The sequence below is a fragment of the Lonchura striata genome, chromosome 10 (genome assembly GCF_046129695.1).
Source record: "Lonchura striata isolate bLonStr1 chromosome 10, bLonStr1.mat, whole genome shotgun sequence".
In the NCBI taxonomy this organism is placed as follows: domain Eukaryota; kingdom Metazoa; phylum Chordata; class Aves; order Passeriformes; family Estrildidae; genus Lonchura; species Lonchura striata.
In genome coordinates this window covers 19,617,627-19,630,773 of record NC_134612.1, presented here as the reverse complement: position 1 = coordinate 19,630,773, position 13,147 = coordinate 19,617,627, and positions in this window count along the sequence as shown.

Here is a 13,147-nt window from a genome sequence, read left to right as displayed (position 1 = left end):
TGGCGAATCCCACACCAGCACTTCAGCCCCCGCAAAGGCAGAGCCCTACCCCGGAGCCCCCGGGCTGCCGCGATGGGGAGCGGGGCCGGGCAGAGCGGGGGCAGCGCCGGGGAGGGGCCGCAGCCCCCGGCCTTTGTAGCCGGAGGGGGAACATCGGGACCCTGCGGAGAGGGAACACAGAAACCCTCCCGGCGGCGAGAAACGGGCCCGGACAAAAGCCCGTTACATGGTTGCAAATCACCCCGCTGCTGTTATTTTATTTACCGCTGCCCGCGGGAGGATTGTTTGCTCCTGCAAAATTTTCAGCGTCCCCCCCGCCCCATCCCCGCCTCCCCTTTCCCTTGCTTTTGCCCTGGTTGCTGCCAGCAGCGGTCCATGGTCCCACAGTGCCGCGTACAGACCGAACCCACCTGCGCTCCCGGCCGGGGGGGCTGCGGCTGAGCCTCCCACCATCCCCGTTTGGATGGAAAAATAAACCCTTTCCCCAGGAAACAGCCCATGAAAGGCTTATTTTGATGTCGGGGTGAGGAGCACAGCCCAGCCAAGCCACCCTGTGTGTTTGTTGCTGACGGGCAGAGGCTCTCGCTCCCCCATGGCGTTCCCTGCTGTGACAGGAAAAACTTCCAGTGGTTATCAGAAAACTTTTTTCATTTATCTTTTTTTTTTTTTTTCCAAAGGATCTTTGTGTTATTTTTTTGAGGGTGCAAGACAGAAGAATAAAGGCTTCTGGAGCACCACATTTATTTCTTGGATATTTGTTTGGAAGATAAATTTCCCTTTCAGTGACTGCAGACCCAGGGAGCCTCAGTCACCTTCCCCATCCTATTCAGGTTTAGGGATTATAACAAACACGGTGAATGTCAATCCTCGGCAAAAACAACCTGTAGACTTTTATGCTTTGCAAAGGTACTAATACAGACAGGGATTTGCTGGTGGTTCCCCCACCTTCAGCTTTAGGATCTTTAAAACACATTTTTGCATGCTAGGTGATGGAAGGAAGGAAGGAAGGAAGGAAGGAAGGAGCGAGCTGAAGATGTTATTTGTAGTAATGTCTTTGCCGTGGGGGGCACAGGGGGAGTCCCAGCGAGATCCTGCTGCCCCAATCCCCTCTCAGTCGGGAGCTGAGCTCTCCCTCCTCTGACAGGTATTTACAAGGGGGTTGAGCAGGTAATTAGCGCCCAGTCCTGGCTGCGGGAAACCCTCCTGGTCATCCCGCCCAGCACGGGCAGTGACGGGAGCGCTGATTTTCGACGGCTGATTGAGCCTGAACAAAGGCCCCAAACAGCACAGAGTGCCCGGCCCGGGGATGGTAACTTTAGAGCCAATGGGCTCCTTTCCCATCAGTTTAAAGCAGTGTTATTTTTTTTCCAAGCTGATAACATTTTAAACATATTGCAAGACGGAATTTTCCTGGGAAGCAGGGAAACCCTTGAATTTGCTATAAAAGAAACTTCTGTGAATAAGGAAGCCTCTTCTGTGAATTCACCTGTTGCCAGCCAAGGAGAAATGTTTGGTGTTTTATTTCAATCAGGAATTTGCTGTGTATCTGGTGCTTTATCTAACCTCACTCTGAAAGATTTGATGTTATGCTTGGCAGAGCTCTCAGGCTCAAGCTGCTTTATTATGCTGTGCTCTACAAGTTTTAACATTTTAGACTGATGGTAATGAGGGAATAAAAATATACCCTGAAATCCTCACAGAATGGGTAAGGTACATTTCATGTGGCCCAAATGATGCTTGAATTTTTTAATCAGGAGTTTAAACAAGCATTTGATGACATTGAAAAAAATAAACCCCACCTCTTTTCTTCTATAAGCAAAGTCTTAGAAGCGAGCACATCTGTGGCTATCAGGAGATCATTTCTGGCCATGACCAGAAACTACATCACCTGCATATCTGCAGATGCAGAAACACAAAAAATCCTGTGTTAGTAGTCTCCAGCCGAGGGAATTTGCCATGGTGCTGTAGGTACAAAACTTTTCCATATCCTCAGCATTGGTTTAAACTCTGCCAGTTCAGTGCAGTTCTCCTGACGTCCAGCTAAATTAGATGAAACATCAGAGTGGACAATATCAGGCCACACCCCCCCATTTTTATCAAGCCTTGTCTCTCAGCCTTTATTTTTTAACTTTATACAGAGATGTCCTGTAGCAGAAGAATTTGATGGGGAGTCTCAGCTCCTCAGTATCTCATCAAACCATGGATCTTGACCACTTTTCCCACTGCATTTGGGGAGGTCACGCCCAGGTGGGGTGCGGTGGGTGTTGAAACACATGCCCATGCTTTGGTCATTTCTTCATGTGTTTTTCATAAATATGAGGTGTTTAACTGCAACATTTGGGACTACCCTTGCCACAGGTAGTGACAGCTGCCAAGGAAGGTGCAACATCAGCTGGCCCTAGACAAAACCTCTGGCATTATCCCAGCTGGAGCCACTCCTGCTGTGTCTGTCATAGCACTGGGGCTACCCATACACAAAAAAAAATTAGGAATAGTGCAATTCATTGGTCAGTGATGGGCATGGCTCAGTTAGAACCTATAACTCTGAGGCATTACATCTTGACCACAAGGGGTAGGATTTTATTCTTACAGTGTTGAATGTTTAGGCCTGACTTGCAGCTAAGGCTGCAAATAGGAACATTTTCTGCAGTGAAGACCCTAATATAATGCAATAGATCCCAGCTGTGATTGTAATTGAGAATATTCATAACACCTGCTTGCTTGCACTCACTGTCTGAGTGTGGTGGGAACTCAGCACTTGCTGTGTCTTAGAAAAAGCATTTGACTCATAGGAAGTTTTAAATACCTTGCTGAAAGCTCCTGGACCTGGGCTCCCAGATCTCTCTCTGCAGAGCACACTTTAGCTTTGGATGTATCTTTAAAGACTTTAAACAGCTTGAGACTTGTAGTTTGCCACAGGAGCTTAGAGAAAATTCCTGTTTCCAGGCTTTAAAACCTGAGCTGGAGTACAAGAGCCCTCTTTGGGAAAGTAAGGAAAGGTGTAACAAGGTCATTTTGAACCACATAGAATCAGGTTGTACTTTCAAAGTCAATTCTAAATTTAATTGAAAGCTGAGGGCAAGGGAGAAAGGGGAGCACTGATGTGCTGGCTTATTTTGAGGCATGTGAGGAGCTGTGCTGTTGAATGCTCGATGAGCTGCAGTCTTAATAAAAGGGCACTGGGCAAGTTGGCAGGGAGGGGGCTGGGTGAGCTGAAGGAGGAGTTTTGGGGTAGTGCCTGGTGAAGTCCATCTGTGCAGGCTTTCCCTGGGGTCTGGTGTTTTCTCAAGCTTATGGCAGCCCTTGATCATGTGAATGATGTTGATGAAGTTACCTGTTTTACCAAAACATCCAAAATAATTTTGTGGGGAATTTATTGTGCTGGCAAAGTGATGAATGAACAGAACCAAACAGATATGGCTGTTTGAAAATGGAACTGCAAAAGGGAATAATTTCACTGAATTTTTGTGCAGCTTAATAAAACGTCTCCCAACCGTTTCTGAGATCCTCAAGAGATACACTGGTGACAAGGCTTCACCATTGTTATGGTTGGAGATGCTGAGGAATGCAGTGCTGTGCCTCACATCATCCACAGGCCAGGGGCAGCCTGAAAAAGTTCTCCTGCTCAGGCTCTTTTTAGTAATAATAGCTGATACTGATCTGACAGAAGAGCATCTACTAAGGGAGTTATGGTTCTTGGTGGTATCAGCATGTATTCCCTCTGCTAGTTGTTTTATACCAGAATAATAATGTCTCTGCTAAGTTTACCTCCCTTTGCCAAAGGAACTGTTCAGGCAATGCTTGTGCACATTCCAGCCAGGTGCATCCAGATTGATCTCCCAGAGCTCCTCTGCTCGTCTATGCTGTGCTCAAGGTGGAGGTATAACCAAAAAGTTTTTCCTCTTCTCTGGAACTGTGTCTTTTCCCTGCTTAGCCTCACTCAGTGAAAGAGGGAAGTAATGCTACCCATGGTGGCTTTACTGGCTGACAAAAGCTTGCATCATGTTGCTGATGCAAAAGATTAATATTGTGGTCATCATGTTTCTGACAAAAAAGATGAATATTGTGGTTTTTTCTGCATGAGTTTGTGGTTTCTTCAACTGCCTCTCTGGGTTAATCCATGGCTGAGCAGTGGACCACAATATAAAGCCTTGCTCTACTGGAATATGAAACAGAATTTGCTTAGAAGTCTGATGGATAAGAACCAAAACCCCGAAGAGAAATATGTCTTATAGTACGTGGCTGTCACTTTAAACTCTTGATATGTACAGCTGTCAGCTGTTACATTTATTTGCTTAGGGTCTAGGAAATAATGTATTTAGGAGCGTGGTGATATTGATTTTTTTAAGCTGTGATTTTACCAGCAAGTTTCTTGTTCTCTCTGTTATTTAAAAATGAGAAATAAGTGGAATTTATAAAGGATGTTTTCTAAGTCATAAGGTAAATATTTTTAATCTGTGCACCACAGACATGATATGTCTCAAATGGAGTTACTCTCCATTTGAGTGCAGTCTTTGCTTTTTTATTTCAGAAATGCTTTGAACAGCCACTACCACCCATCTCAAAAGTAGAGTGCAGTTGCCTCTCCTAGTTTGAATTTTCTGAAAATTTTTCCCAAACCAATTTCATTATTTATGGCAAATAATTAGTCCTTTCCACCTGCATTATGTATTAATTCCTCAGTCTATTTAAGAGGAGATTTGTATGAGCTGTTAAGTCATGTGTTGACCACTTGCACCATGTCTAGACCCAAATAATGGGGAATTAGATGAAATGCATCAGGCTTTTAAAGCATAGGTTTTTACACCAGAAATGAAATTGCATTGAGCACAAAGATTTTGTGCTGGTTATTCCTAGACATTGGTAAAAAGGGATAGGAGTGTGAGCTCTCTTGTCATAATTCCTGCAACATTTGGCATCTTCTTGTAAATCTTTGCTTGTATATTTTTTCTTTTGGAATTTAACTGCAGTTTCTCCATTAATATTCTTAGTGCAGCATTTTTCCCCCTTTTTTTTTTCCTTAACCTGTATTGCTTCCCCATTATATATGTAAAACAAAGCCCTACTATTCTAATTCAGCGATATAGCAAATTGCACTAGATGTGTATTTAAGACTGGCCTTTTTGAGCAGCTCTTGGTGTTATCACTCTCCAAAAAGAAAAATGTAGTTGAAATAAGTATTCTGACTTGTCTCTTATTGATCCAGCTGCTCTAATAACTTTGCCCTGGGAAAGGTCACAGTATTTTTTTTTTTTTTTTTTTTTTTTTATGGTTTTGTTCTAGCAGTGATTTGACTTTATCTGTTTTCTACACCCTCCAAATTATTTACAGTTAAAATATCTCAGGATAATGTCATGGGGCTTGTTCCTGTTGGACTACAGTTACTGGAAGCCTAAAATGTGTCTGCAGAGTTATCCCACAGCCAGGAAGGCACCCAAATGTGAAGACAACCATGCTCATCTTTGTGAAATTCATCTTGCTGTTATCAGTCTTGAAAATCAAATTAGTCCAATTCTGCACTTTCTGAACGTATTCCTGTGAGTTTCTGATTAATGAAGTACATTGTTATCCTGGAAACAGAGGGGAATGCTTCTGTTCTTATTGAAGTATTTAAATGCAGGTATGAATGTTTTGGAAAAATTGAAGACGGCTTAGACTATGATTTTTTTTCCCCATAAACCATAAATCATTATAACAAGATTAGCCTTTTACTACCTCTCTCCCAATTTCTCCCTAAGGCAGGTTTTATTGTCACTTTTGGGCAGAGCTGTCATGTAAAATCCTCTGCTCTTCATCTTGCTAATGTATATGCTTAATCATCTGTATTTGAAGTTTGGAGTATGAATTAAGGGAATATTTAACTCTGAATAAGTGAAGCTACCCAGTGGTACCACTGATGTAACATTTCCTTTCAGTTGATCCTTTTTTCTTTTCTTGTGATCCAATACTGCTTAAATCAGAATAAATGAATTCGTGTAATACTTTAATTAATATGTTTTTCAGTGATTAAATATGCAATTCTTCAGGCTCCTGGTGATCTAACCAGGCAGAAGTGTTTTCTTTAACTTGAGTAAACACCTATGAGATTCTATATTCTACTAATTAAATAAAATAGTCTAACATGTTTATTTGAAAAATATCTTCAGTAAATAAGTTTTGGCAGTGTTCTTGGCAATAGTTAAGTATATGCTTGAAGCAGTAGTGTTATTTGAGCTAGAGAATAGCTGGACTGGGCAGAGGATCAAGGGAGCTGTGAACCAAACTTTCCACTGACATGGCTGTGTGGTTGGTTTTTTTGGTGGGGGAAGGCTAAAGGAGGGTGGGAACCAGGCTTCATTGCCTTCTAAAACACCTAAAACCCATAAATGAGTTAGCCCCAAATTCCTATTGGTTTCTACAGTTCAGAGGAACTGATCCAGGTTGTGTTTGCCTGACGATTTGGCCCTTGCCAGCTAGCACAGATGAAAAATATTGTCTGAGGGAAAGGTATTTTTGTCTCCTGTGGGTGTTCCAGCCTGACAGAACGTGACACCTGTGCTCTGTGGTTGTGAGGAGCAGGGAGGGCGGCTCTGCCCACAGAGAGCTGAGCCAAGCAAGGAACCTGCATCTGGGCTCAGTGCCTTGGTTCTTCACCATCACCTACAGGCAACTCTGAATGTTTTGAATTTTAGATTAATAAATCAGATTTTCAGGATCCCTTGCTTTTATGATGCACAGTGGGGGAAATTCTGAAGAGATTTTTTTGAATTCTTTTGATATGGTGTTGGTACCACGTCCCCTGAGTTTATTCTATGTGGTGAAATGGTCCAACAACAAGGAAGTAAAAACTTGAATCAAAGCTGTGATATGAGCCAATAGCTATTCCATGCACACTCTCCTCATCTAACAAAGGATCAAGGATTGTTTCTCCATTTGAAAAATATCAGCCTGACTAATTGCATTAATTCTACAAGTAACAATTTTGGTTTTGCCAATTAATAAAGTACTACCAAATAAGGTCATACCAGACACCTAGCTTTGTCTACCTATGGTTTGTAGGGCATCTGTATCCCTTAATTACTTGTGGATTTTTTTTTTTTTTGGTAATAAGTGCTGTGATCATTTCTTTGGTTTTCTTGTCCCTGATGCTGCCAAGCTAATTAATATTTGCGGTGTTCTTTAACTATTAAATGGGGTTGCAATCATAAGCACATTCTTAAACCTCTTAGTGCTGAAAGGAAGACCTAAATAACTTTTAAATCTGTGAGACAATGTCAAGAAATGTACTTGCTTAAATTTAATCCATCACTTTGTGCCAGCAACATATATAGCTGAAAGGTCAGAGAATCATTGAGAGGGAGAAAAACAATTAATTTGGTATCAAAAAGGTAATAGGATAAGGCCTTGCCAACCCTCTGCTATTGTTCTGCTGCATTAACTTCGGCAGGTCAGATGCCACTGGTCGTTGACCTCAGGCTAAACAGGGTCAGCCCAGGCTGATTACAAAAGAGATGTGTTTGCACTTATCCAAGTGTCTCTTAAAAAACCTGAAGCCACATCTGTGTTGTTCCTGGGGAGGAACACACAGAGGGTAAACATTTTTCAATGCAAATATAATTTATGAAGAACAGTGTCCCCCAACATGGCATGGCTCCTGTGTATGAGTCCTTCCCACCACTGGGACAGGCTGTGCCCTCAGACCTGGCAATAGGTGTGTGCCAGAGAACTGGTGAGGCACTGGGAAAACCTGCCATGAAAGGAAGCATGGAAAACTGTTGTATTTTTTTAGTTGTATTCTCAGCTCTGCAGCACACATTGTTTCAGTAGAAGGGCTGTTCCAAGAGGAGCTGCTGATATTAATAAAACAGACGGTGCCAGTGAGTTTAGATAACTCACTTGGAGGGGGTGGAAAAGGTCCCAAAGTCTTTTATGACTAAAAAAAATGTTTTTATGTAAGTATTCAGTAAGTGCCATCAGTGTAGTCAGTGAGATCTAGACCTCATAATTTCTTTTCAATTCACCTGTCTATGCCCTTGGGATCTGCTCTGTGCTCCTCCTGGGGTCAGTGGTACTCAAGTCATTCCACTTCTTTTAGGTGCTTATCTATAAAGGGCAATGAGTTTTTGTTGGTGCTGGATTGGCTTTGTCAGTGCTATGTTGACCACAAGTTGGCTTTTGAGTGCAGTTCTGTGCAGTTAAGGCCAGGGTGAGGATACTGCCAGTCTGTCTCTCCTTTCAGCAAATTCTGGTGCTTTTGGTTGACTTCAGCCAAAACCAACCACCTGGTAAAGAGCTGCAGGTTTCTACAAGACTTGTGGCTGCAAACTATGAGCAGGGCAGAGAGACTTCCGAAATTTCCTACTCAGAGGTGGTAAAAGCCAAGTAATGTCACTTCTCCTTTATGGTGAAGTAACGTGGGAGGTGGTGGTGCAGAGAAAAACTGTGGCTGACAGATCCTGATTAAATGCAAGTGCCTTGTTTCTGTACCTTATGGCAGACTGCCCCATCCAGCTCGTAGCTCTGCAGTTCAGACAATTTTAATAATTACTAAGCTGTAAGTATTCCAGCTGACAGATATAAACTGGAGTATCGCTGTGTTGTAAAAACATTTGTGACTCTAGCTCTAGATTAGTTAATTTTAAAAAGCAACCCTCCCTCTTACATATGCTATCTACCTGCTAAAATTTTAATGGGGTTGCTCCCCTAAATACGCTCATCTAATCTGTGGATGAGACCTTTTGGAAACATTTGTATTACCTTTATTGCTGGGCTCGATTCTGTGAAGTGCTAGACCTTCCCCACCTCTGCTGGGGAGCAGGGGTTCCAGGTCTGATTTTGAGCACCAGAGTTTCCAATAGAGATACTGAAGACTCCTAATTCTACAACTTTTTCTAGGAAAGTGAAAAAGAACTCTGATTACTGCTAATAAATATATAATATTTACTAAAGATTGGATGCAGTGAAAGGAGCTATCAAACTCATTTAAACAGAAACCATTTGTCTCTTAGAAATATTTAACTGCAAGAATGCTCTTTTGCTTGGGATCATGCTGGCAAAAAGCATTAATTGTGCAGATTTCTCATTTACCCTAGAGGGTTGCTGAGCTTTATTTTGTGTTGACCAATAGCCCTCTGTGCTGCTCCCACATTTAAATCCTTCCCTCACGTAGTGCTTCCACATTTGAACATTGACTGGTCAAGAAGATAACATTGTAATTGTCCCAGGGCTGTGCCAGGGGGGCTGCCCCACTGTGCTGGGGGCACCCAGGTATGGGTATTTCCTCATCAGGAAAGAGCAAAGCACATGTGTGTGCATAGACTCTGCTCAGATGGCTCAGGAGGAAAAAAAAAGGCAAAGGCTGGGAAATTAAAGTGCTGAATGAAAAATATGTTAGATAAGTGGAAAAGTAAAGGAGGATTTTGCCAAGCTGAGACTGTCCTGTGGTGTCTGTCACTTACAAACCCAATTGCATGGTCAACTGCAATAGCATGAAAGCCCATCAGCCCAGTAATCTCCAGCTTGTAATTGATTCTGTTTCTACAAATGTTAGCTAAAGCAAAAATCTGCATTAAGGTAAGTGCTAAACATCCATCAGCCTGACTGATTAGCCAAAGCAGGAATTGCTGGAGAAATGCATGCTATTTGCCATCAGATTAAGTGAAGTTTTGCTTTCCACAGTTGGAGAGCTGATAATTTGCTTGTGATGGGATCAATTCAGTTTTCAGCTCCACTTGCTGTACAAACCTCAGTACTTAAGGGCACATCTTGAGCCAGATAGGCAAAATAAAAAATATTTTCTGATTAAAAAGATACAAAAACATGTTGAAGAAAAGCTTGTAAAGACCGAACAACTAAACTCGATGATGAACAGGCCAAACTCTTTATATAAAAAGGCTAAACTTTATTTATTAATGGATTGTCTAAATCTTTGATATTACTTCTTTTATCCTATATCTGTTGCTCTCTGCGGTTTTCTTTTCTTGAAGCTTCATCACCTGATATTAGTTTCCATGAATTCCTTAAGGTAACCACGCTTTTGTGAACTGAGCAACTACATTCCATAATTAAGAATGCATCCAGGGTCTATATGCCTTTACAATATAATAATTATGTCGACTTAGCAGGGAGATAACACTGAGTTTGAGAAACTTTTTTTTTTTAAAGCATTCTGTAATGATTATGTGTGTCCATATGAAAATTATTCCTGGTCTGGGCAAAATCCGTCATTTGCTGATGCTGAGCAATTACATAGCAGATGGTATTAGTTTCCTTTCTAGCTTATGTAACTCTACCAGACATCATGAATTATGAGTTTTATAATATTCTGTTCATACTTTAATTGAACATTTTGGTACTTAAAATTCACTTATAAAAATGTTCTCTACTAATCATGGTACTCTAAAGCTTAGCAAAAATTAATGCAAAAGCGTTATAAAGAGATTAAAACTTGGTTTCCTTTGTATTCAAGCAAGTACTTGCGAATAATTTTTCCTCTATTTGCTTGTCTCTGAGGTAAGCATCTTGCAAGTACCTCGCCAAGAAATCCCACACAGAGCAAGTTTTTAGCTCAGCAGAGATCCCTTCCCTTGGAAAAGTGCTCTGGGATTGCTAATGGGTGCTGGTGGCCAGACTCTGCTTTTGGCACTATCAGTGGCCATTGCTGGGTGTGGCAGGTGGGATGGAAGCAGAGCACTTCACAGTTACCTGTATCAATGGTTTGAGGCTCCTTCATCAAAATACCCGGTGCTTTACCACCTTGGAAAGCCCTTTCTCTTCCAGGTTCTCAGAAAACATCCTCCCCCTACCTACTTATGGTTGGCCAGGTGATCCCTGAGAGCTGTGTTATTTATCAGCAGAATGGGGTGATCCCATGGGGCCAAGCCATGGTGATGCCGAGATCCTAATAAATGTCTGAAGATATTTATTGATTAGCCAGATATTGCCCCATATGCATCATGACTTGGCAGGCTCAAGGCCCAGGGAGAGCAATGAAGCAAAAAGAGCAGCCCCACAAGCAGAAGGAATCTTGAACAGATCTGCCTGTAATAGTGGGACTCCTGTGGGAGCCTCAGCTCTGTCAAAACCCTTTTTTCAGGCAGTTTCAGTTCTTTGCTGAGCAGGTGCTGTGGTTGATTTTCCTTTTGCATCCTTTCTATCTGCTGGGCTATTGCTTTTATTAGAAGTGTCTGTTCCCCAGAAACCTGTAAGGCTGCTCTTTCCAAATAATTTTCTTGAACTACATTGAAAATCTCCTTAGGCTTGTAAAGAGCAGATGACAACAGGAAGACCCCCAAGTCAGGGTTTGTGATCTCTTGCACAACTGGCAGTGTTGTTTCATCTTAGACTTGCAAACCAGTTCTCTCCACCAGGGCTTTTCCTTCCCTTATGTCTCATGTGTGGCTGGGCAAGCTAAGTGGGAGCAAGGAAATGCAGTGGCAGGAATGGTGTTTGTGATGGTTCTGTCTGCACCAGAAGTGGAAAGAGCTGTATTCTCAGTAGGGTGACTCTCTTTGAGAATTACAGCTGATTTTTCTCACCCAAAGAGGTTGATGAAACTTTATGTAAGTACCTAAACATTTGGATACATGTGAAAAATAAAGCCACCAAACCACGTGCAGTTTATTTGAGGTTACAATAGCTTAATTTCTTAAGCATTCTTATTAAAAAATGAGGAACAATTCAGCCTTTAATACAATGTGTAGCTGTGATTCATAATTGGTGGTAGGAGAAAGCAGTGAACTAATTGCTTGGGTCTGGTCAGCAGAGAGTGAAGCAGCTCCCTTGTCTGTGATACCATGCCCCTTCCCTTTCTGATTATTCTCCAGCAAACATCCTACAGCCCCATTCATAAAGTCCAGTAATGACACAAGAAATGTCAGGACTATCTGCTGGAGGAGTGGGAGGCTGACAGAGCAGCACATTGTGAGCCCGCAGAGCAGCTCTGCGTTTCCTCTGGGGTTGTTTTCGGTTCTTTTGTCAGCTGATTACATGGTCTTTTATAATTTCTAATCTACAGAATAGGGCTATTTGCTTGTGGATTATGTGAAAGTCACAGGCTTATGCAAAAGAAAAACAAAATAATCTGGAAGTGGATTTTTTTAGCAAAAGTTAAGCTTAATTTAGGTGTTTTTTATCTAAAGGGGAGTTTAATCTAAGGGTGTGCAGGAATACTCAAGACTTCTGTCAGTCTGAAATTTCAACTTTATGAAAGCACCCTCATGGATGAAACATAAATTACTTGTCCTATTCAGCAAAATGTATTTTGAGCTTAAAGTTGTGCAAAATGTAAATGTACTAAAAGTTGTGTTGGTTTTTATCTGTTTTGGTGAATAAGAATAGTGTTAAATAGTGTTAAAGTGCTTGTAGAGGCAGCAAATCATGGTGCAAGGTTGTTACATTTACTGTCTCCTTTATTTGTTAATGAGAATAGCACATACATATCTGGATTTTTTATTTTAATGGCAGTCTGTGAAATGGGTACTGAGTCTGCAGAAAGAAGGAATTGTGAGATTGGGATATAAACACTGTGAGCTGAGAGATGTTTTTATATTGGTCGCCAAAATTGTCCAGATAGATTTGTATTTACAGTCTCAAGAGAGAAATCTTGGTAGAATATGTGTGTGTATAAATACAGACAAGGATGGAGTGAAATAAGATGAAAGTTATGATAAGCAAGAGTTTCTTGTGGGTGTCAAGGATGAAAGAAGGGCCTTGAGATGGGACCTAGTGGAGGCAAATGAGGTTCTTGGCAAGAGCTGAACTAGCGTGAGGGATCTGAAATTCCAGCATGGATGGAGGAGGGCAGGGTTTGCTCAGCTGTGTGTAAAATCTCCCCAAGCTGCTTGCAAGGCCTGCAGATGTGACGAGGTGTGTGCAGATGGCTGCTGTGATACACTCAAAATTTATCAATATGAACTTTGGAAGCTGGCTGAAATCCCTCTCCTTAGCACCTGCAGCAGGCCCCCTGCTATCTGCTGTGCAAAGTGGGCAGATGTATATCCAAAAGGCACACTTTATTTTTCTTGGGTCAACATTTCACATGGAGTTGTAGCAGGGTAGTTTTGTTTGGTTTTCATTGAGCCCCTTATTATTAGCACACTTCTATTGGGGGGTGGATAGTAATGTCAGAATAATGGGATCTGCAGTGGAGGGCTGGGACCACAGAGTT